Source organism: Bufo gargarizans, chromosome 1, assembly GCF_014858855.1.
Source record: "Bufo gargarizans isolate SCDJY-AF-19 chromosome 1, ASM1485885v1, whole genome shotgun sequence".
Lineage (NCBI taxonomy): Eukaryota > Metazoa > Chordata > Amphibia > Anura > Bufonidae > Bufo > Bufo gargarizans.
Genome location: NC_058080.1, coordinates 446455869 through 446477846, shown reverse-complemented (window position 1 = coordinate 446477846; position 21978 = coordinate 446455869).

Below are 21978 nucleotides of genomic sequence, written 5' to 3'. Positions count from 1 at the left end.
CTCCTCCAGTGAGATGTTAGGGAGATATAATGTCACTGACCGTGACTACTAGTCCACTTATCCGTAGTTAGGTGGAACTTGCCACAGATGGCATTGCACAGTGCACACCTGATTTTGTCCCCCACTTGGTTGTGCAGGAAAGTGATGGCTCGCCTGCAAAAGAAGTGGCGGCTGGGCACGACTAACTGTGGGGCAGCCACCGCCATAAGGCTTTTAAAACTCTCCATCTCCACCAGACGGAATGACAGGATTTTAAAGGCCAGTAATTTTGAAATGCTGACATTCAGGGCCAGGGATCGCAGGTGGGTAGGGGGGTACTTCCTCTTCCACTTCAGTGTTTGGGAGATAGAGAGCTGAACGCTGGGACATTGTGGAGATGCTTGGTGACCCAGGTGGTGGTGTTGCTGGTAGATCCTCTGTTTGCGGGGTTGCAGGTGCAAATGTCACTCCAGAGGTGGATGAAGAGGCCAAGACTCCAGCAGAAGAGGAAGCAGGAGGAGCCAGAGACCTTTCTTGGTTTTTGAGGTGTCTACTCCACTGCAGCTCGTGCTTTGCACTTAGATGCCTGGTCATGCAGGTTGTGCTCAGGTTGAGAACGTTTATGCCTCGCCTCAGGCTTTGATTGCACAGCGTGCAAACCACTTGTGTCTTGTCATCAGCACATTGTCTGAATAACTGCCACTCCAGGGAACTCCTTGGAGCTGGCTTTGGTGTGCTCGGTCCCTTGCTGCATTGGGCAGTAGCAGGCGTACTGTCTAGGGGACAGCCGCTCCGCTTTTGCACCCTGCTCCCTCTTCTGCTTTGTTGGTGGCTCTCCGCGACCACTGCCTCTCCCTCCAAACTACACAGTTCAACCTCATGACCTTGATTCCATGTGGTGTCGAGGACCTCATCGTCCTCCACATCATCTTTCACACAGTCTTCAACCCTGCCCTCCTTGTTGGTCTGTACACTGCAAAAAGCCACAACAGTTGGCACCTGTGTTTCATCATCATCCGAGATGTGCTGCAGTGCTCCTTCCATTTACTCATCTTGAAACATAATTCGTTGGGCATCGGTGAACTCAATCTCTTCCACTTCTGGGGCAGGGCTATGTGGATGGCCCTGGGAAACCCTGCTAACAGAGTCATTAAAAAGCAGAAGAGACTGCTGCATGACTTGGGGCTCAGACTGCTTGGCTGATTTGCAAGGGGGTGAGGTGAAAGACTGATGGACATCGGCTGCAGGTGCTGACTATGATCTTTCAGCAGGAGACTGGGTGGGAGACAATGTGAAGGAACTGGAGTCAATGTCAGCAACCCAATTTACTATCGCCTTTACTTGTTCTGGCCTCACCATTATTAGAGCCGCAAGGTGATTCACTTGTGTGTGTAGCTGGCACAGATCGACCACGTCCTCTCCTTGCAACAGGAGCTGCACCAGCAGCACCACGACCGGGGCCACATCCCTTAATCGACGCTCTCCTCATTCTCCGCAAATTTAATATTTGGCCTAAAATGGGTGTTTTTTTTTTTTTTTATAACAGAAGATAACAGCAGTATCTAACGCGTGTATTTCACACTGACAGATGCAGCAAAGGCTGCAAATTTAGTATTTGCCCCAAAATGGGTGTTTTTTTTTAAATAATAGAAGATAACAGCAGTATCAAACGCGTGCATTTCACACTGACAGATGCAACATGGGCTGTAAAATTTTGTCTTTTGCCCAAAAAGGGTGTTTTTAAAACCCAGAAAAATATTGCAGGATTTCAAGCTTAAATTTCACACTGACTAATGCTGCATAAGCCCCAGATGGAGGGTATTGTCAAAAAGGGGTGCTTTTTTAAACCCAGAAAAAGATTGCAGTATTTCAATCTTGTATGTAACAATGACAGATGCAGCAAACTCCGCAAATTTTGTATTTTGCCCAAAATGGGTGTTTTTTTAATAACAGAATATGACAGTAGTATCTAACGATGGTATTTCACCCTGACAGATGCAGCAAGGGCTGTAAAATTCTGTCTTTTGCCCAAAAAAAGTATTTTTTAAAACCACGAAAATCATTGCAGTATTCCAAGCTTAAATTTCACACTGACTAATGCTGCATATGCCTCAGATAGAAGGTATTACCAATAAGGGGTGCTGTTTTAACCCAGAAAATTATTGCTATATTTCAAGCTTGTATTTAACAATGACAGATGCAGCAAATGCTGCAAAATTAGGATTTTGCCCTAAATGGGTGTTGTTTTTTTTAATAACAGAATGTGACAGCAGTATATAACGCTTGTATTTTACACTGACAGATGCAACAAGGGCTGTAAAATGTATTAATTTTCCCAAAAAGGGTGTTTTTTAAAACCCAGAAAATTATTGCAGTATTTCAAGCTTAAATTTCACACTGACTAATGCTGCATAGCCCCCAGATGGAGGGTATTGCCAAAAAGGGGTTCTTTTTTAAACCCAGAAAATTATTGCTGTATTTCAAGCTTGTATTTAACAATGACAGATATAGAAAATGCTGCAAAATTTGGATTTTGCCATAATTGATTGTTTTTTTTAATAACAGAATATGACAGCAGTATATAATGCTTGTATTGCACACTGAGAGATGCAGTAAGGGAAGTAAAATTTATTATTTTGCCCAAAAAGGGTGTTTTTTAAAACCCATAAAATTATTGCAGTATTTAAAGCTTAAATTTCACACTGACTAATGCTGCATATGCCCCAGATGAAGGGTATTGCCAAAAAGGGGTGATTTTTTTAAAACCCAGAATATAATTGCAGTATTTCAAGCTTCTATTTGACTGTCACAAATGCACATATGCTGTGCTGGTGCACAGAACTTGCATAAAATGGCCGCCGCCGCCCACCTAACTAACAAACGGATAAAAAAAAAAATTCTGGGTCACTGGGCTCAGGGCAGGGTAAAAAGATTGTGCACTGCACCCACAAAACACAATCTAGGTAGATTGCTGAGTTAACAAGCACTTCAGATTCAAGATTCTGTCCTATTCTCTCCCTCACAGCAGCAGCAACCTATCGCTACACTATTTAGAGCATAGTGACATGCAGCACTACGTGACTCCAGCTCATATAGAGGCTGGGTCACATGCTGCACTGGCCAATCACAGTCATGCCATTAGTAGGCATGGCTGTAATGGCTTCTATGGGCACACAAGTTAAACGCTTGTTGATTGGCTTCTCTGCAGCCTTTCAAAAAGCACCATTAAATCGCTGAACACCAAACCCAACCTTTTACTGAAAAGTTCGGGTTCGGGTCGGGGGTCCAAAAATCCTAAAGTTCGGTACGAACCCGAACTTTACAGTTCGGGTTCGTTCAACCCTACTTAGCAGCCAATAAACGTGTAGGTCAGTACTGCCATCACTGTAATGCCAGTAGCCATGTTGGCTGCTGGCATTACAGTGATTGGCTGGCCAGAACGCGTCATCGGGTGCTATCGATTCGTCTCATTGCGAATTAGGGAGAGCTGCGCTTAGGAAAGGACAGAAAGTGTAGGGAGACTATTGTGTGTGGTGGCAGCAATTTAATTGTGCAAAGTTGTACTCAAAATTATATATTTTTTTCTTATTGCGAAATAGCTATTATTTGCTATATAGAAGGTGTATGCACTAACTTGTGACATCTGTGCAGCATTACCTTATGTGTGTTATGGGCAGATATAGGAAGAATATTAGTGAAAACAATAATTTATTTCCCCATAATCCACATTTTTGCGGTCAACGGTGTAATCCGTGAATTGTGTGATCTGCACTTCAATACCTTGTGTGGTTGTCAGGCCTAGATATAGGGAAAAAATGTAAAATACAGAAAACATTTTTTCTCCCATAATCTATCCACATTTTTGCTGTCAACAGTGTAATCCGTGAATTGTGTGATTTGCACTTCAATACCTTGTGTGGTTGTCAGGCCTAGATATAGGGAAATAATTTAAAATACAGAAAACTATTTTTCTCCCATAATCTATCCACATTTTTGCTGTCAACAGTGTAATCCGTGAATTGTGTGATCTGCGCTTCAATACCTTGTGTGGTGGTCAGACCTATATATATATACATATATATATATATATATATATAATATATATTTAAAACACCAAATACCGCAGCAGCACAGTCAGACAGTGTGCACTGGGTGCAATTCCTCTCAGAGGTCGTCTTCTCCTCCAAGATATGTACTTTTCAAAGAACAAGGCAGCACTTCCAGATTTCGGTGGCAGGGTGAAGACCCCAAAACTTTATTCCCAGCAACGTTTCGGCCTACTCAATGAGGCCTTTGTCAAGCTTGACAAAGGCCTCATTGAGTAGGCCGAAACGTTGCTGGGAATAAAGTTTTGGGGTCTTCACCCTGCCACCGAAATCTGGAAGTGCTGCCTCGTTCTTTGAAAAGTATATATATATATATATATATATATACGGAAAAAATGTAGTCAGGGAGAGCTGCGCTTAGGAAGGGACAGAAAGTGTAGGGAGATTGTGATCACAATATATTTCAGTGAATAATGTTTCAAAGACCCAAAAGTCCTTTTAAGGACTATTGTGTGTGGTGGCAGCAATTTAATTGTGCAAAGTTGTACTACCTTTTTTATTTTTTTGTGAAATTGTGATTATTTTGCTATATAGAAGGTGTCTGCACTGACTTGTGACATCTGTGCAGCAATACCTTCTGTGTGTTTGGGGCAGAGATAGGAAGAATATTAGTAAAAACAATATTTTGTTCCCCCATAATCCACATTTTTGCTGTCAACGGTATAATCCATGAATTGTGTGATCTGCGCTTCAATACCTTGTGTGGTTGTCAGGCCTAGATATAGGGAAAAAATTATAATACAGAAAAAAATGTATCCCATAATCTATCCACATTTTTGCTGTCAACAGTGTAATCCGTGAATTGTGTGATCTGCGCTTCAATACCTTGTGTGGTTCTCAGGCCTAGATATAGGGAAAAAATGTAAAATACAGAAAACTATTTTTCTCTCATAATCTATCCACATTCTTGCTGTCAACAGTGTAATCCGTGAATTGTGTGATCTGCGCTTCAACATGTTATGTGGTTGTCAGGCCTAGATATAAGGAAAAAATTAAAATACATAAAACAATTTTTCTCCCAAAATCCATCCACAATTTTGCTGTCAACTGTGTAATCCGTGAATTGTGTGATCTGCGCTTCAATACCTTGTGTGGTGGTCAGACCTATATATACGGAAAAAATAAAATACAGAAAACAAAATTCCTCCCATAATCTATACACATTTTTGCTGTCAACGGTGTAATCTGTGAATTGTGTGATCTGCGCTTCAATACCTTGTGTGGTTGTCATGCCTAGATATAGGGGGGGAAAAAAAAAATACATAAAACTATTTTTCTCAGTGCAGTGTCTGTACTGCAGATTCCAATAATCTGGGCCTAAAATAGTGTCCATATTCAGTGGTGTTCTGTGATATATACAGTACGCCATCCGAAAACTGTTTCTTTAGAGTCATTTTCAAAAATCTGGGCCTAATATAGTGTCCATATTCTGTGTGTTTATTTGACATATACTGTCCTGCATCCAAAAACTCTTTCTTTAGGACAAATTCCATTAATCTGGGCTTAATATAGTGTTCATATTCTGTGTGTTTTTGTGACAAATACTGTCCTGCATCCGAAAACTCTTTCTTTAGGGTAAATTAAAAAAATCAGGGCCTAAAATAGTGTCCATATTCTGTGTGTTTCTGTGACATATACTGTTCTGCATCAGAAAACGGTGTTTTTAGCAGACTGTAAATAAATCTGCACCACATCTAGTGACAAATCCATTATTATGAAGAAGGTGAGCACTAAGGGACGGGGAAGTGGGCGTCATGCTGATGGTGCACGCAGAGGCCGTAGCCCTGGGCACAATTAAACAGTGTCTGCTGCCAGTGCACTAGAAAAAATAGTAATCCATCGTACCCAGCTTCATGTCCAATTTAGCTGGTAGCGGCGCAGGACAGTCGGACCAGTGCGAACAGTTGGTCGGTTGGATTGCTGAAGATAATGCTTCCAGTCGGTTAAGCACCACCCTCTCTTCCACCATGTCCAGTTTCTGTAACCAAGAGTCTGGTCAACTGAATTCTCTCTCTGATCATCATTCCTGCCACAATGGAGAGGCTTGCCAAATGAGTGATCCCACACTCAGATATTCCGAAGAGTTCTTTCCAGCACCACTATTACATTTGGCCCTCGTGCCCAGCATGCTTGAAGATGGACCTGAGATATTGTGCCCTGATTCCCAACCTCTTGAGCCTTCACAGTCTCAAGAAGATGGCGGTGGTGAATTGCAATCATTCGTTCACGAGGTGGATGATGATGAGACACAGTTACCAATCACTGAGGTTGTGGTTAGGTCAAGTCAGGAGGATGAGCAGAGTCAGGACGTGGAAGAGGAGGTGGTTGACGTTGAGGCCACTTACCCAACATGGGAAGGTGAAAAGCCGAGTGACGACAGCAGTACAGAGGGGGAGGGATCCGCAGTACCGCAACAGGCTGGAAGAGGCAGTGGGGTTACAAAAGGGAGTAGTCAGCCAACATCAAACAGGCCCACAACTGTTACACTGAGCACCCCCATGCGTAAATCTACCTTGCCAAGGGGTAGGTGTTCCGCAGTATGGCGGTAGTTTGAAGAAAGTGCAGACAACAAAAGAGTGGTAGTTTGCAACCTGTGCCCTACCAAAATGAGCCAGGCCATGAACAGTAGCAACCTCACCACCACCAGCATGATCCGCCACATGGCATTCAAGCACCCTAACAAGTGGGACAAATGCCTGAGTCCACAATCTAGGTCTGCGGGTCACACCACTGCCTCCTCTTCCACTGCTGGCCAATCCCCTGTCGAAGGCGCAGGCCCGGATGCCCTTCGCCCTGCACCTGGACCTTTGCATGAACCATCAGCAACAACATCCACTTCTCTGTGCCAGCGCAGCGTCAAAATGTCCATAACATAGTCGGTTGAAGGGAAGCACAAATACCCACCCACCCACCGGCCATAGCACTAAATGCACAACTTTCTAAATTACTGGCTCTTGAAATGTTGGCATTTAGGCTTGTGGACACTGAAGCCTTCAGCAGCCTGATGTTGGCGTCCGTCCCTTGGTACGCAGTCCCCAACCGCCACTATTTTTCACGGTGAGCCGTGCGCGCCTTACACCAGCATGTGTCCCAGAACATCACCCGTGCCCTGACCAATGCAGTTACTGGGAAGGTCCACTTAACCATGGACACATGGACAAGTGCTGGTGGCCAGGGGCGCTACTTTTCCCTGACTGCAAACTGGGTGAATGTTGTGGAGGCCGGGAGTGAGTCGTACACTGGGATGGCACAGGTGCTACCCACGCTCAGGATTGCGAGCCCTACGTCCATCAGGGTCTCCACCAGCAGCTATATTACAACCCCCACTTCTCTTCCTCCTCTGCCACCTCCTCCTTGACTTCCACCTCCAACAGCAGTCAGTCATCAGTCGCTAGCTGGAAGCAGTGTAGCACTGCTGTGGGTAAGCGTCAACAGGCTATGCTGAAGTTGATCTGTTTAGGGGACAAACAGCACACCAATGCAGAGCTGTGGCAGGGTATAAGGGACCAAACTGAGCTGTGGCTCTCGCCACTCAACCTATAACCAGGCATGGTTGTGTCTGACAATGGCCGTAACTTGGCGGCAGCTTTGGAGCTCGGCAACCTGACACACATCCCATGCCTAGCCCACGTCTTAAACTTAGTGGTTCAGCGGTTTATCAAAACCTGCCCCAATTCGCCAGAGCTACTAGTGAAGACGCGCCGCGTGTGTGCCCATTTCCACAAGTCATCCACACCTTCAGCCAGTATGTCAGCGCTACAGCAGTGCTTGAAGCTTCCAGCTCACCGACTGTTGTGCGACGTGAGCATGTGCTGGAACTCTAGATTCCACATGTTGGCCAGGCTTTGTGAGCAGCAGAGGGCAGTTGTGGAATACAGTACCAGCTGCAACATAGTCATCGCCATTCGAGTCAACTGCCACTATTTACAAGTGAGGAGTGGGCATTGATGTCAGACCTCTGTGAGGTTTTAAGAAACTTTGATGAATCCACACAGATGGATAGTGGCAATAACGCTATTATCAGCGTAACCATCCCACTGCTGTGTCTACTCAAACGATCGCTGCACACAATTCAGGACAACGGTCTGAATGTGGCAGATAAGGAAATGGGGGATGACATTACACAGGGTTTTTGCCAGCCCACCCTTAGTTCGTCTTCTCAGCGCAAATTGGACTATGAAGAGCAGGAGGAGGAGGAGGAGCTGGAGACAGTTGCTTCTGCTACAGTGGGTAGTACCCTTGGAAGTTTAATTCCATCTGTTCAGCGTGGATGAGCAGAAGAGGAGGCGGAGGAGGATGAGGAGATGGATAGTCATCTTGATGTCGACATCCACGTCTTGCATGTTGGTTCTCTGGCCCACATGGCTGACTTCATGTTAGGCTGCCTTTCCAGCGACCCTCGCGTTATACGCATTTTAGATAACACAGATTACTGGGTGTTCACCCTTCTCTACCCCCGCTACAAATAGAACTTCTCATCCCTCAGAAGAGGACAAGTAAAATGGTGCAATACCAGAAGGTACTTGTTGAGAGATTGCTCCAAAATGTTCCATCTGACAAAGCTGGCGGCAGAGTCCATACTTCCTTAGGCAACTGAGGAAGGGAGACAAGTGGAGCAAACAGCAGTTCCAACAAAGGCAGGACAACACTCTACAAGGTATGGGACACTTTCATGACACCCCACCAGCAACCTCACCAAGAAGCGCGACCAAGGAGGGAAACGTTTTGGAAGATGGTGAAGGAATACATAGCAGACTGTGTCAGCGTCCTAAATGATCCCTCAGTGCCTTACAACTACTACAGGGAGTGCAGAATTATTAGGCAAGTTGTATTTTTGAGGATTAATTTTATTATTGAACAACAACCATGTTCTCAATGAACCCAAAAAACTCATTAATATCAAAGCTGAATATTTTTGGAAGTAGTTTTTAGTTTGTTTTTAGTTTTAGCTATTTTAGGGGGATATCTGTGTGTGCAGGTGACTATTACTGTACATAATTATTAGGCAACTTAACAAAAAACAAATATATACCCATTTCAATTATTTATTTTTACCAGTGAAACCAATATAACATCTCAACATTCACAAATATACATTTCTGACATTCAAAAACAAAACAAAAACAAATCAGTGACCAATATAGCCACCTTTCTTTGCAAGGACACTCAAAAGCCTGCCATCCATGGATTCTGTCAGTGTTTTGATCTGTTCACCATCAACATTGCGTGCAGCAGCAACCACAGCCTCCCAGACACTGTTCAGAGAGGTGTACTGTTTTCCCTCCTTGTAAATCTCACATTTGATGATGGACCACAGGTTCTCAATGGGGTTCAGATCAGGTGAACAAGGAGGCCATGTCATTAGATTTACTTCTTTTATACCCTTTCTTGCCAGCCACGTTGTGGAGTACTTGGACGCGTGTGATGGAGCATTGTCCTGCATGAAAATCATGTTTTTCTTACCTTGCAGACTTCTTCCTGTACCACTGCTTGAAGAAGGTGTCTTCCAGAAACTGGCAGTAGGACTGGGAGTTGAGCTTGACTCCATCCTCAACCCAAAAAGGCCCCACAAGCTCATCTTTGATGATACCACCCCAAACCAGTACTCCACCTCCACCTTGCTGGCGTCTGAGTCGGACTGGAGCTCTCTGCCCTTTACCAATCCAGCCATCTGGCCCATCAAGACTCACTCTCATTTCATCAGTCCATAAAACCTTAGAAAAATCAGTCTTGAGATATTTCTTGGCCCAGTCTTGACGTTTCAGCTTGTGTGTCTTGTTCAGTGGTGGTCGTCTTTCAGCCTTTCTTACCTTGGCCATGTCTCTGAGTATTGCACACCTTGTGCTTTTGGGCACTCCAGTGATGTTGCAGCTCTGAAATATGGCCAAACTGGTGGCAAGTGGCATCTTGGCAGCTGCACGCTTGACTTTTCTCAGTTCATGGGCAGTTATTTTGCACCTTGGTTTTTCCACACGCTTCTTGCGACCCTGTTGACTATTTTGAATGAAACGCTTGATTGTTCGATGATCACGCTTCAGAAGCTTTGCAATTTTAAGAGTGCTGCATCCCTCTGCAAGATATCTCACTATTTTTGACTTTTCTGAGCCTGTCAAGTCCTTCTTTTGACCCATTTTGCCAAAGGAAAGGAAGTTGCCTAATAATTATGCACACCTGATATAGGGTGTTGATGTCATTAGACCACACCCCTTCTCATTACAGAGATGCACATCACCTAATATGCTTAATTGGTAGTAGGCTTTCGAGCCTATACAGCTTGGAGTAAGACAACATGCATAAAGAGGATGATGTGGTCAAAATACTCATTTGCCTAATAATTCTGCACGTAGTGTAGATGTCCAAGCTTGGCACGTGGCACGAACTTGCGCTCTAACCTTGGAGATGCAGCTGGCCCTGCCACCAGCGTTTTGTCTGAGCGTGTATTTAGTGCTGCTGGTGGCATTATAACAGATAAGCGTATCCGCTTGTCCACTGGCAATGCTGACAGGTTGACTCAGATAAAAATGAACAAGGCCTGGATTGCCCCTGACTTCTCAACTCCACCAGAGGAGAGCTGAGCTAAAGATGAACATAAAGGCAATTCCAATTTATTATTTATAATGTACATATGTACTATGTTACTCAATCTACTGTAGTGTATTCCCATGCACGTTTTCCACCACAAAAAAGAGTATATGGTTGAATCTTGCATTCTCCACCTCCTTCTCATTCAGATTGTATATATTACCTCCACTCAAATTTTTTTAATAGGGTCAGCTCAACTGCAGGCCCTCAACTCGAATTTTTTTATAGGGTCAGCTCAGCAGTAGGCCCTTGCATATAATGTTTTACAGGGTTACCTCGCCAGTAGGCACTCACACCTAATGTTTTAGAGGGTCAGCTCAGCAACAGGCCCTTGCATATAATGTTTTAGAGGGTCAGCTCAGCAGCAGGCCCTCACCCCTAATATTTTAGAGGGTCAGCTCAGCAGCAGGACCTCACATATAATGTTTTAGAGCATCAGCTCACCAGCAGGCACTCACATATAATGTTTTAGAGCACCAGCTCATCAGCAAGCACTCGCATATAATGTTTTAGAGTGTCAGCTCACCAGCAGACCCTCGCCCCTAATGTTTTAGAGGGTCAGCTCAAGTGCAGGCCCTCGTATATAATGTTTTACAGTTCCATCTCAACAGCAGGCCCTCACATATAATGTTTTGCAGGGTCAGCTCACCATCAGGCCCGCACCTAAAATCTTTTACTTGGTCAGCTCACCTGCAGGCACTCAACTCAAGGTGAATGAGGCCCTCCTTTATGTTATATACAGGTTGTATCGGAGTGCCTCTTCCTTGTAATTTTTTGCAGCACTTGAACTTTATATACAAGTAAATATACAGGGAAAAAAAAATTTCAAGCAATTTTTGCTATAAAATAGATTTTTTTACTTTGGTTTTGTGCGTAAAACCTTAATTAGATTGTGGGCCTGGTGATCAGTTTAAGCCCTTTTAAGCTGCATCAGCAGCAGCATGGTGATAAAAATGAGTGACAAGGTGACATGGTGTGGAGATGGCAGCATGAGGAGGCCATATAGAGGCACAATGACTGAGTCTGGATAAAAGACTAAGGCCACAGATTGTTTAGAAAGATGCAGATGAAAAAAATCTGTGGAGCTGTATCACAGACACCTGCAGATTAATGCAGACCAGGGCCGTAGCTATATGGGAAGCAGGGGAAGCTGCAGCTTTGGGGCCCTGACGGGCATCCAGGAGGAGGAGGACTAAAGGATTTGGTCAGGGCCCCCTCAACAGTATTACACAATGAAATTATATACAGTGACATTATAGACAGTGTATAAAACTGATGAAGCAGCTGCCGGCCCTGGTCTGAGAGAGCGATCTTTACTAGCCACAGGAATGGGGGCGGCATGAAAGAAAGGGGTCGCTAAAAAATTACTGTGGGATGGAGCCCCATTAAAAAATTTACTGTGGTGCCCAGTCAATTCTATCTACGCTACTAAAGCAGCCCACAAAAGCAAGTTTGGTTTATCGATTACAAAAGATTAACTAAATTGTGGTCCTGGTGATCAGTTTAAGGCCTTTTAAGCAACATGAGCAGCAACATGGTGATAAAAATGAGTGGCAAGGTGACATGGTGTGGAGATGGCACATAGTGGCACAATGAGAGTCTGGATAAAAGACTGAGGACACAGATTATTTAGAAAGATGCAGATGGAAACCATCTGTGGAGCTGTATCACGGTCACCTGCAGATTAAGGCTACTTTCACACTAGCGTTCGTCGGTCCGCTCGTGAGCTCCGTTTGAAGAAGCTCACGAGCGGACCCGAACGCCTCCGTCCAGCCCTGATGCAGTCTGAATGGATGCGGATCCGCTCAGACTGCATCAGTCTGGCGGCGTTCAGCCTCCGCTCCGCTCGCCTCCGCACGGACAGGCGGACAGCTGAACGCTGCTTGCAGCGTTCGGGTGTCCGCCTGGCCGTGCGGAGGCGTGCGGATCCGTTCAGACTTACAATGTAAGTCAATGGGAACGGATCCGCTTGAAGATGTCACCATATGGCTCAATCTTCAAGCGGATCCGTCCCCCATTGACTTTACATTGAAAGTCTGAACGGATCCGCGCAGGCTACCTGCGCACTTGCGCACTTGCGAAATTTTTTAAAGTTATTAATGCAGACGGATCCGTACTGAACGGAGCCTCCGTCTACATTAATATGATCGGATCCGTTCAGAACGGATCCGATCAAGCGCAAGTGTGAAAGTAGCCTAATACAGCCATCAAATTCAAGGTTTGTAGGTTCCACCTCAGCTCACCAGCAAGCCCGCACCTAAAATCTTTTACTGGGTCAGCTCTCCTGCAGGCCCAGATGGTGGAAGATGGTGAAGGAATACATAGCAGACTGTGTCAGCGTCCTAAATGATCCCTCAGTGCCTTACAACTACTAGATGTCCAAGCTTGGTACGTGGCACGAACTTGCGCTCCAACCTTGGAGGTGCAGCCGGCCCTGCCACAGATTGTTTAGAAAGATGCAGATGGAAACCATCTGTGGAGCTGTATCACAGTCATCTGCAGATTAATGCAGCCATCAAATTCAAGTTTGGTTTGTCGGTTCCACCTCAGCTCACCAGCAAGCCCGCACCTAAAATCTTTTACTGGGTCAGCTCTCCTGCAGGCCCGCAACTCAAATCATTTTTCTGGTTCAGCTCACATGCAGGCCCGCAACTTAAATCTTTTACAGGGTCAGCTCACAGTCAGGCCCTCACATAGAACATTTTAGAGGGTCAGCTCAGCTGCAGGCCATCACATAAAATGTTTTACAGGGTCAGCTCACCAGCAGGTCCGAACCTAAAATCTTTTACAGGGTATGCTCACCTTCAGGCCTGCAACTCAAATCTTTTAATCTTTTACAGAGTCAGCTCACCTGCAGGCCCACAACTCATGCTGCCTTGCTTTGAAGTAGTAGCCTTAGCCGTTTATCAGGCTCCCTCTCAAAATCGAACAATGATTCCCCGTTACCGGTGGTCACCATATTAGGCGCATAAAAGAACATCGAAAGTTGATAGGTAAGATATCCAAATAGATTGTTGGCGTGACGGGGACGTGCAATCACGCAGAAGTAATCTAGAGTCAACAAAGCGGCAGCAGGGCCTCTCCTGTATAACGTTCCCTCATCCAAAATACCACAGTGACATTCCCTGTAATTTTTTATTACTCATTCCAATAACAGGGCATCTTAAGAGTCCTGTATTGTTATTTATCATCACTACCTCTCTGAGTCGGGAGTGGGTAATTGCCGTGCGCCTGCTGCCTTCCTTGGATGTTTCTGCTTTAATAACTTGACCCACGCTCTCTGGGTGATTGACAATTATGAAAAAAAAAGTGGCAAGGCAACAACAGCCAATCAGATTTCAGCCATTGACCTCCCTTAGATGTGGTATCCCTTTCTCAAGCTTCCTCCCCAGCATCGAACCCTGATTCCCCATTAACCGTGATCACCATGGTAGACGCATAAAAGAACATCAGAAGTTGATAGGAAAGATATCCAAATGGATCGTGGACGTCACAGGGATGTGCAATCAGGCAGAAGTTTTCTAGAGGCAACAAAGCGGCAGCAGGGCCTCTCCTGTATATCGTTTCCTCATCCAAAATACCGCAGTGACATTCCCTGTAATTTTTTATTACTCATTCCAATAACAGGGCATCTTAGGAGTCCTGTATTGTTATTTATCGTCACTACCTCCCCGACTTGGGAGTGGGTAATCGACACTGAACCCTGATTCTCCCAGTTACCGGTGATCACCATGGTAGGCGCAGAAAAGAACATCGAAAGTTGATAGGGCAGACATCCAAATGGATTGTCGCCATCACGGGGAAGTGCAATCGCCCAGAGGTTATCTAGAGTCACCAATGTGGCAGAAGGCCCTCACCCCTAAGGTTTTAGATGGTCAGATCAGCAGGCCCTTGCTCCAAATGTTTTTGAGGGTCACCAGCAGACCATCAGTGGTGTGTATGATGCCCTCCTTTATGTGTAACAAAGGGTGTTTTGGAGTGCCGGTTCCTTGTAATTTTTGGCAGACCTTTCACTTTATGAGTGTAGGAGTTCCACTACCTGAACAATTGTACTATAATGTGAATTAGGCCCTCCTTTATGTGATATACAGGCTGTTTAGGAGTACCTCTTTCTTGCAATTTTTTGCAGCACTTGAACTTTATATACAATTGAATATACAGGAAAGAATGTTTCCTAACAATTTTTCCTGTAAAATAGATTTTTTTGGGGGGTTTTGTGCATATTTTTGTCAGTCTGTAAAAGTGGTGTACAACTCAGACAACATGGTTCCCGACAGTCCAAGATGCATCCAGACATCATCCCCATGGTGTTCCTGATTCATTTTGGTGGTGTTTCTGTCACTTTCTGACCTTTTCCAATGGACCAGGCACCCTCACCTGTTCAGAGCAGGGGTTCCTGGTTGTCTCCCATTGACTTCCATTATACTCGGGTGCTCGGCCGAGCACACAAATATAGCAATGTGTTCAGGCCGAACACCCGAATACTTTGGTGCTTGATCATCACTAGTCTGAACCAAATTTTTAAGAAATTCAGCAATCCTCATCTCTATGTGAAAACAATCAATAGATTGCACTTTGTAGGATGACTATAACTGTCATGTGAAATATTGATGAACATGTTCAACAAACTGTTAAAGATTTGATAATCTAGTCAATATTAATAATGTAATAATCTGATATGTAAATGAGAAAAAAAGCAAAAGCAAAAATAAAAGTTATTGTTTTTTTTTGTTTGTTTTTTTTTATTCTAGTCAAACGATGACATAATCTAATTGCAGGATGAAAGCTTTCACTGTGAGGAAAATTGTTGTTATTTTATTTGACAATCAAGTAATTAGCCTCTTCTCAGAATGCTTTACTGTATATTGCTAATTAAGCAATCCACTGGAATTTAATTAAAAAAAATCAGATTTTTTTTCATACTGTCCAAAAAGTACATAACATTTTAGAAAATGACTGGAAATAAAGTGAAGTAGCTGAATTGACAAAATAAGTATCTTTGCAAATGTGAGAAAAATCTAAATTCGGGACTTCTTTTTTCAAAAATGACTACAGTTTGATCTAAAAAAAATAACTTTTATAGTGACCATGTATATCATGTTGAAATTATTTACCAACCTATTTACTGAGTAAGGCTATATACACACGATCATTGTGTGTTTTGCATATCCGTAAAACACAGACGGCGTCCGCGTGCATTCCGCATTTTGCGGAACGGTACGGACAGACATTAATATAACTGCCTATTCTTGTCCGCAAAACGTACAAGAAAAAGACAAGTTATATTGTTTTGCGGACCACGGAAGGGAGCAATAGATGCGGACAGCACATGGAGCGCTGTCCGCATCTTTTGCGACTCCATTGAAGTGAATGGGTCCGCGTCCACAAAAACTGTGGCTCGGATGCGGACCAAAGCAACAGTCGTGTGCATGTAGAAGGTTAGGTCTGTAAGAGTGGGACTTTAAAGGGGTTGTCCACTAGTGATGGATGAACATTGGCCGTGAACGCTATCGCACAAACGCGATCAAATGTTTGTGAACCGCAAGATCGCGGCGGACCCCATTCCCTTTAATGGCAGGCGAACCTGAAAAACCTTCAGGTCATATTTGAAGCCACCAAATACTTACTAGAAGTGCACAAATGATCCCACAACATGGACAGTGACATACTAGAGGAGGATTAATGACAAAAATTCCCACAAAAAATATGTATTTTTTGTCATGGGCCATTTTTATGCGTCTTAAAGGGAAATTCTTAAAAATCTGCCCTGCTGGAGCCTAGAATTTTATTTTATTTTAGGCCATGGGAGTATGGGCCCTAAAAATTCGGCATTCACCTGATATAAAAGAAATTGTGATTATGTGGCTCATTATGCGGTCACTGAATAACAATTTTACTGTAGCCCACTGGAGTACAGGCCCCAAACATTAGGCATTCACTGGACAGAAAAGATCAAGTGATTATGTGGCTGGAGGTATATTAGACGGTCATTGGATATCAATTTTACTGCAGGCCAGTGGAGTAAAGGCCCCAAACATTAGGCATTCACCGGACAGAAAACATCAAGTGATTATGGGGCTAGAGGTATATTAGATGGACATTGGATAAAAATGTTACTGCAGGCCAGTGGAGTACAGGCCCAAAAAAATATGCATTAACCATACAGAAAAGAACAAGTGATTATGTGGCTGGAGATATATCAGACGGTCAACAGATATTAATTTCACTGCAGGCCAGTGGAGTACAGGCCCAAACATTAGGCATTCACAGGACAAAAAGGATCAAGTAATTATGTGGCTGGAGGTATGTTAGATGGTCATTGGATAACAATTTTACTGCAGGTAAGTGGATTACAGGGCCCAAACATTAGGCATTCCCGGATAGAAAAGAACAAGTGATTATGTGCCTGGAGGTACATTACGCGGTCACTGTATAACAATTTTACTGTTCGCCAGTTAAATTACAGGCCTCAAAAATTATGCATTCACCGTAGATTAAAGATCAAGTGATCATGTGGCTGGAGGTATATTAGACGGTCATTGGATAACAATTTTACCGCAGGCCAATGGACTACAGGCCCCAAACATTAGGCATTTACCGGACAGAAAAGATCAAGTGATTATGTGGCTGGAGGTTTATTACACGGTCAAAAGGTAATAGGTGAAGTGAGGGGGCACACGCACCAGGGAAACAATTGATGGATGAATAATTAATATTTATTACTCTAAAAACACTCCCCTAAAAAGATATATATAAAACATACATAAAAATGTATTGATAGCAACCTGTAATTCATGTGCATATAAATCCACTGGTATGGATAATAATGTCCACTGTTCAGCTGCAGTGCTCTGGATACTGCTGTGGGTGCAATAAAATAAAGTTCATCCAAATAATGTCCCAATTCGTACGGTGCTATGTAGATGTATGATAGCACAAAATAGTACGGAGTATCCAGAAGATGGCACCAACGGGTGTATTCAATTCAAATGCGATGGAACAATACTGCTGACTATATAGCAATGTCCAGTATTAAGAATTGCATATGTGAATATTTGCACAGATCCTCAGATTACTCACAGTGTCCAGCCGCTTGCAGTCTCCCGGTCTCACCCGGTCTCACCCCTCCTTGTTGCACGGCTGTAGCGCTGATTTTCCAGGTAGCCGAACACGGCCGTCTGTGGCGTCCCACGTGACCTGATGCTCTGGGGTTCCGGGCGGACGCTTAGATGACGTCACTGCTATGCGGCGGTAATTTCAAATCTGATAGCGGATCTCTTGTGCTGGCGACTTGATATTCAGTTTCTTTATTCTTTATTCTTTTGCTTTCCTTGACTCCACGCTCACTCCACAATGCCAGACGCGTTTCGGGGTCTTGCGCCCCTTCCTCAGTGGCCACTGAGGAAGGGGCGCAAGACCCCGAAACGCGTCTGGCATTGTGGAGTGAGCGTGGATTCAAGGAAAGCAAAAGAATAAAGAATAAAGAAACTGAATATCAAGTCGCCAGCACAAGAGATCCGCTATCAGATTTGAAATTACCGCCGCATAGCAGTGACGTCATCTAAGCGTCCGCCCGGAACCCCAGAGCATCAGGTCACGTGGGACGCCACAGACGGCCGTGTTCGGCTACCTGGAAAATCAGCGCTACAGCCGTGCAACAAGGAGGGGTGAGACCGGGTGAGACCGGGAGACTGCAAGCGGCTGGACACTGTGAGTAATCTGAGGATCTGTGCAAATATTCACATATGCAATTCTTAATACTGGACATTGCTATATAGTCAGCAGTATTGTTCCATCGCATTTGAATTGAATACACCCGTTGGTGCCATCTTCTGGATACTCCGTACTATTTTGTGCTATCATACATCTACATAGCACCGTACGAATTGGGACATTATTTGGATGAACTTTATTTTATTGCACCCACAGCAGTATCCAGAGCACTGCAGCTGAACAGTGGACATTATTATCCATACCAGTGGATTTATATGCACATGAATTACAGGTTGCTATCAATACATTTTTATGTATGTTTTATATATATCTTTTTAGGGGAGTGTTTTTAGAGTAATAAATATTAATTATTCATCCATCAATTGTTTCCCTGGTGTGTGTGCCCCCTCACTTCACCTATTACCTTTTGAATTCTTTGGGGTCCTGAGGGTAGGACCAGAGGGTGAGCACCTACCCATACGTGATAGGGGTGAGCCGCTGTATTCGATTTACGATTTTTATTACACGGTCAATTGATATCAATTTTACTGTAGACCAGTACAAATAGTGGTCAAATACATATGTTTAAAAGAACTAAAAATATAAATTTGGATTAAAAACATGGCTAACAAAATCCCCCTTCTTGAAAAAAAGCCTAATGATAATAGTTGAAATTTTATAACATGTGGTTGTCAATGGTGTTGAATTCCTACGATGCTGCAACAATTATTCATTCAGCGTACATAAAATAATAAGTAAGCATGTGCCTGGAGGTAGATTACACGGTCATTGGAGATCAATTTTCCTGCAGGCCAGTTTACTATAGGCCCCAAAAATTATGCATTAAGTGTACAGTTGTGGCCAAAAGTTTTGAGAATTACATAAATATTGGAAATTGGAAAAATATTTATAATAGCAATTTGCATATACTCCAGAATGTTATGAAGAGTAATCAGATGAATTGCATAGTCCTTTTTGCCATGAAAATTAACTTAATCCCAAAAAAAACTTTCCACTGCATTTCATTGCTGTCATTAAAGGACCTGCTGAGATCATTTCAGTTAATCGTCTTGTTAACTCAGGTGAGAATGTTGACGAGCACAAGGCTGGAGATCATTATTTCAGGCTGATTGGGTTAAAATGGCAGACTTGACCTGTTAAAAGGAGGGTGATGCTTGAAATCATTGTTCTTCCATTGTTAACCATGGTGACCTGCAAAGAAACGCGTGCAGCCATCATTGCGTTGCATAAAAATGGCTTCACAGGCAAGGATATTGTGTCTATTAAGATTGCACCTCAATCAGCAATTTATAGGATCATCAATAACTTCAAGGAAAGAGGTTCAATTCTTGTTAAGAAGGCTTCAGGTCGTCCAAGAAAGTCCAGCAAGCACCAGGATCGTCTTCTAAAGAGGATTCAGCTGCAGAAGTGCCACCAGTGCAGAACTTGCTCAGGAATGGCAACAGGCATGTGTGAGCGCATCTGCACGCACAGTGACTTTTGGAAAATGGCCTGTTGTCAAGAAGGGCAGCAATGAAGCCACTTCTCTCCAAAAAAAAAAGAAAATATGGTGAATGGACTGCTGAGGACTGGGGCAAAGTCATATTCTCCGATGAAGCCTCTTTCCGATTGTTTGGGGCATCAGGAAAAAGGCTTGTCCGGAGAAGAAAAGGTGAGTGCTACCATCAGTCCTGTGTCATGCCAACAGTAAAGCATCCTGAGACCATTCATGTGTGGGGTTGCTTCTCATCCAAGAGAGTGGGCTCACTCACAATGTTGCCCAAAAACACAGCCATGAATAAAGAATGGTACCAAAACACCCTCCAACAGCAACTTCTTCCAACAATCAAACAACAGTTTGGTGAAGAACAATGCATTTTCCAGCACGATGGAGCACCATAAGGCAAAAGTGATAACTAAGTGGCTCGGGGACCAAAACGTTGACATGGCCTGGAAATTCCCCAGATCTTAATCCCATTGAGAACTTGTGGTCATTCCTCAAGAGGCGGGTGGACAAACAAAAACCCACTAATTCTGACAAACTAGAAGTAGTGATTATGAAATAATCGGTTGCTATCAGTAAGGAATTGGCCCAGAAGTTTATTGAGAGCATGCTCAGTCAAATTGCAGAGGTCCTGAAAAAGAAGGGCCAACACTGCAAATACTGACTCTGCATAAATTTCATGTAATTGTCAATAAAAGCCTTTGAAATTTATGAAGTGCGTGTAATTATATTTCACTACATCACAGAAACAACTGAAGCAATGATCTAAAAGCAGTTTAGCAGCAAACTTTGTGAAAACTAATATTTTTGTCTCAAAACTTTTGGCCACAAATATAGGTCAAATACATATGTTTAAAAGAACTAAAAATATAAAATTGCAATACAAATATGGCTAACGAAATTGACACTCTTGAAATAATAGTTGAAATACATGGTCGTCACAAGTGTTGAATTCCTCCGAATCCCAAAACATTAGGCATTCAACAGACAGAAAAGGCCTTTTATGCCGCTGTATTTACCTAAGATAGGGACCAATATTTTTTTCTGGATGGTGGCAGATATTTGTGGGCTGACATGAGGAAATTCAATTAAATGTGGTCGTCACAGGTGTTGAATTCCTCCAATATCCATGGCTCATTCATTTTTAGAAATGTGAGATACTCCACACTGTTGTGTGCTAGGCAAGTGCGCTTATCGGTCACGATCCCCCCCTGCACACCCAGTAGTCCAGGGGGTTCATCGCTTCTCAGAGCGTCCGCATCGACTGTTAACCCGATGTAGTCGGACACCTGACGGTCTAGGCGTTCCCTGAGGCGGGACCCGGAGGGCGGCTGTCGATGGGTTGGCTGTGTCGGGTTGTAATAATTCAATTAAGAATTATTAATTATGGTCATAAAAATTATTAATCATAAAAAAATTAATTTTGTAAAATTTGTCATAAATTCTTAAAATCATGACCTGGTGAATTGTAGACAACCAAATCGATACAATTCACATCTGAGTCCGACTATTTCCTCAGATAAATAAGTTCTTTTTGACGTGAGATGACGTTAATGATAAAACATGTAGTTCTGCATTATACAATAATACACAGGTTTATAAAAATATGCAGATTTATTGGTTACAAGGTTATAAACATATATAAGTAAATAAACACAATGATACATGCAAATGAATATATATAGCGTTAATATAAAGCATTACAAGCTTAACAATACATGTGAGTAGGAAATAACTTGTCACATTATAACCAAGCTATTATTAGGTTAGGATATCAAAGTAGGAACATAAGTTATACGTATATATATATTACTTTTGTTCAGAGAAAACCTCATGATATCAGGATGGGCATGTCTAATCCTAGACATCAATATGGAATACTAAATACATTCTTCCCCCCTCTAACCAACTACACATCACATGACTTCAGGCATGGGCAAATCCATTCAAGGATATAGCTTAGAAGAGATAACTGTATCCTTCCGCCCCATACTGGACTATTTTCACATATATAACTTTGGTAAGACTATTAAGACAAATGACAGGGATATATGATCTTTGCTAGACCATATCTTAATTGGAAAGGACTTGAAA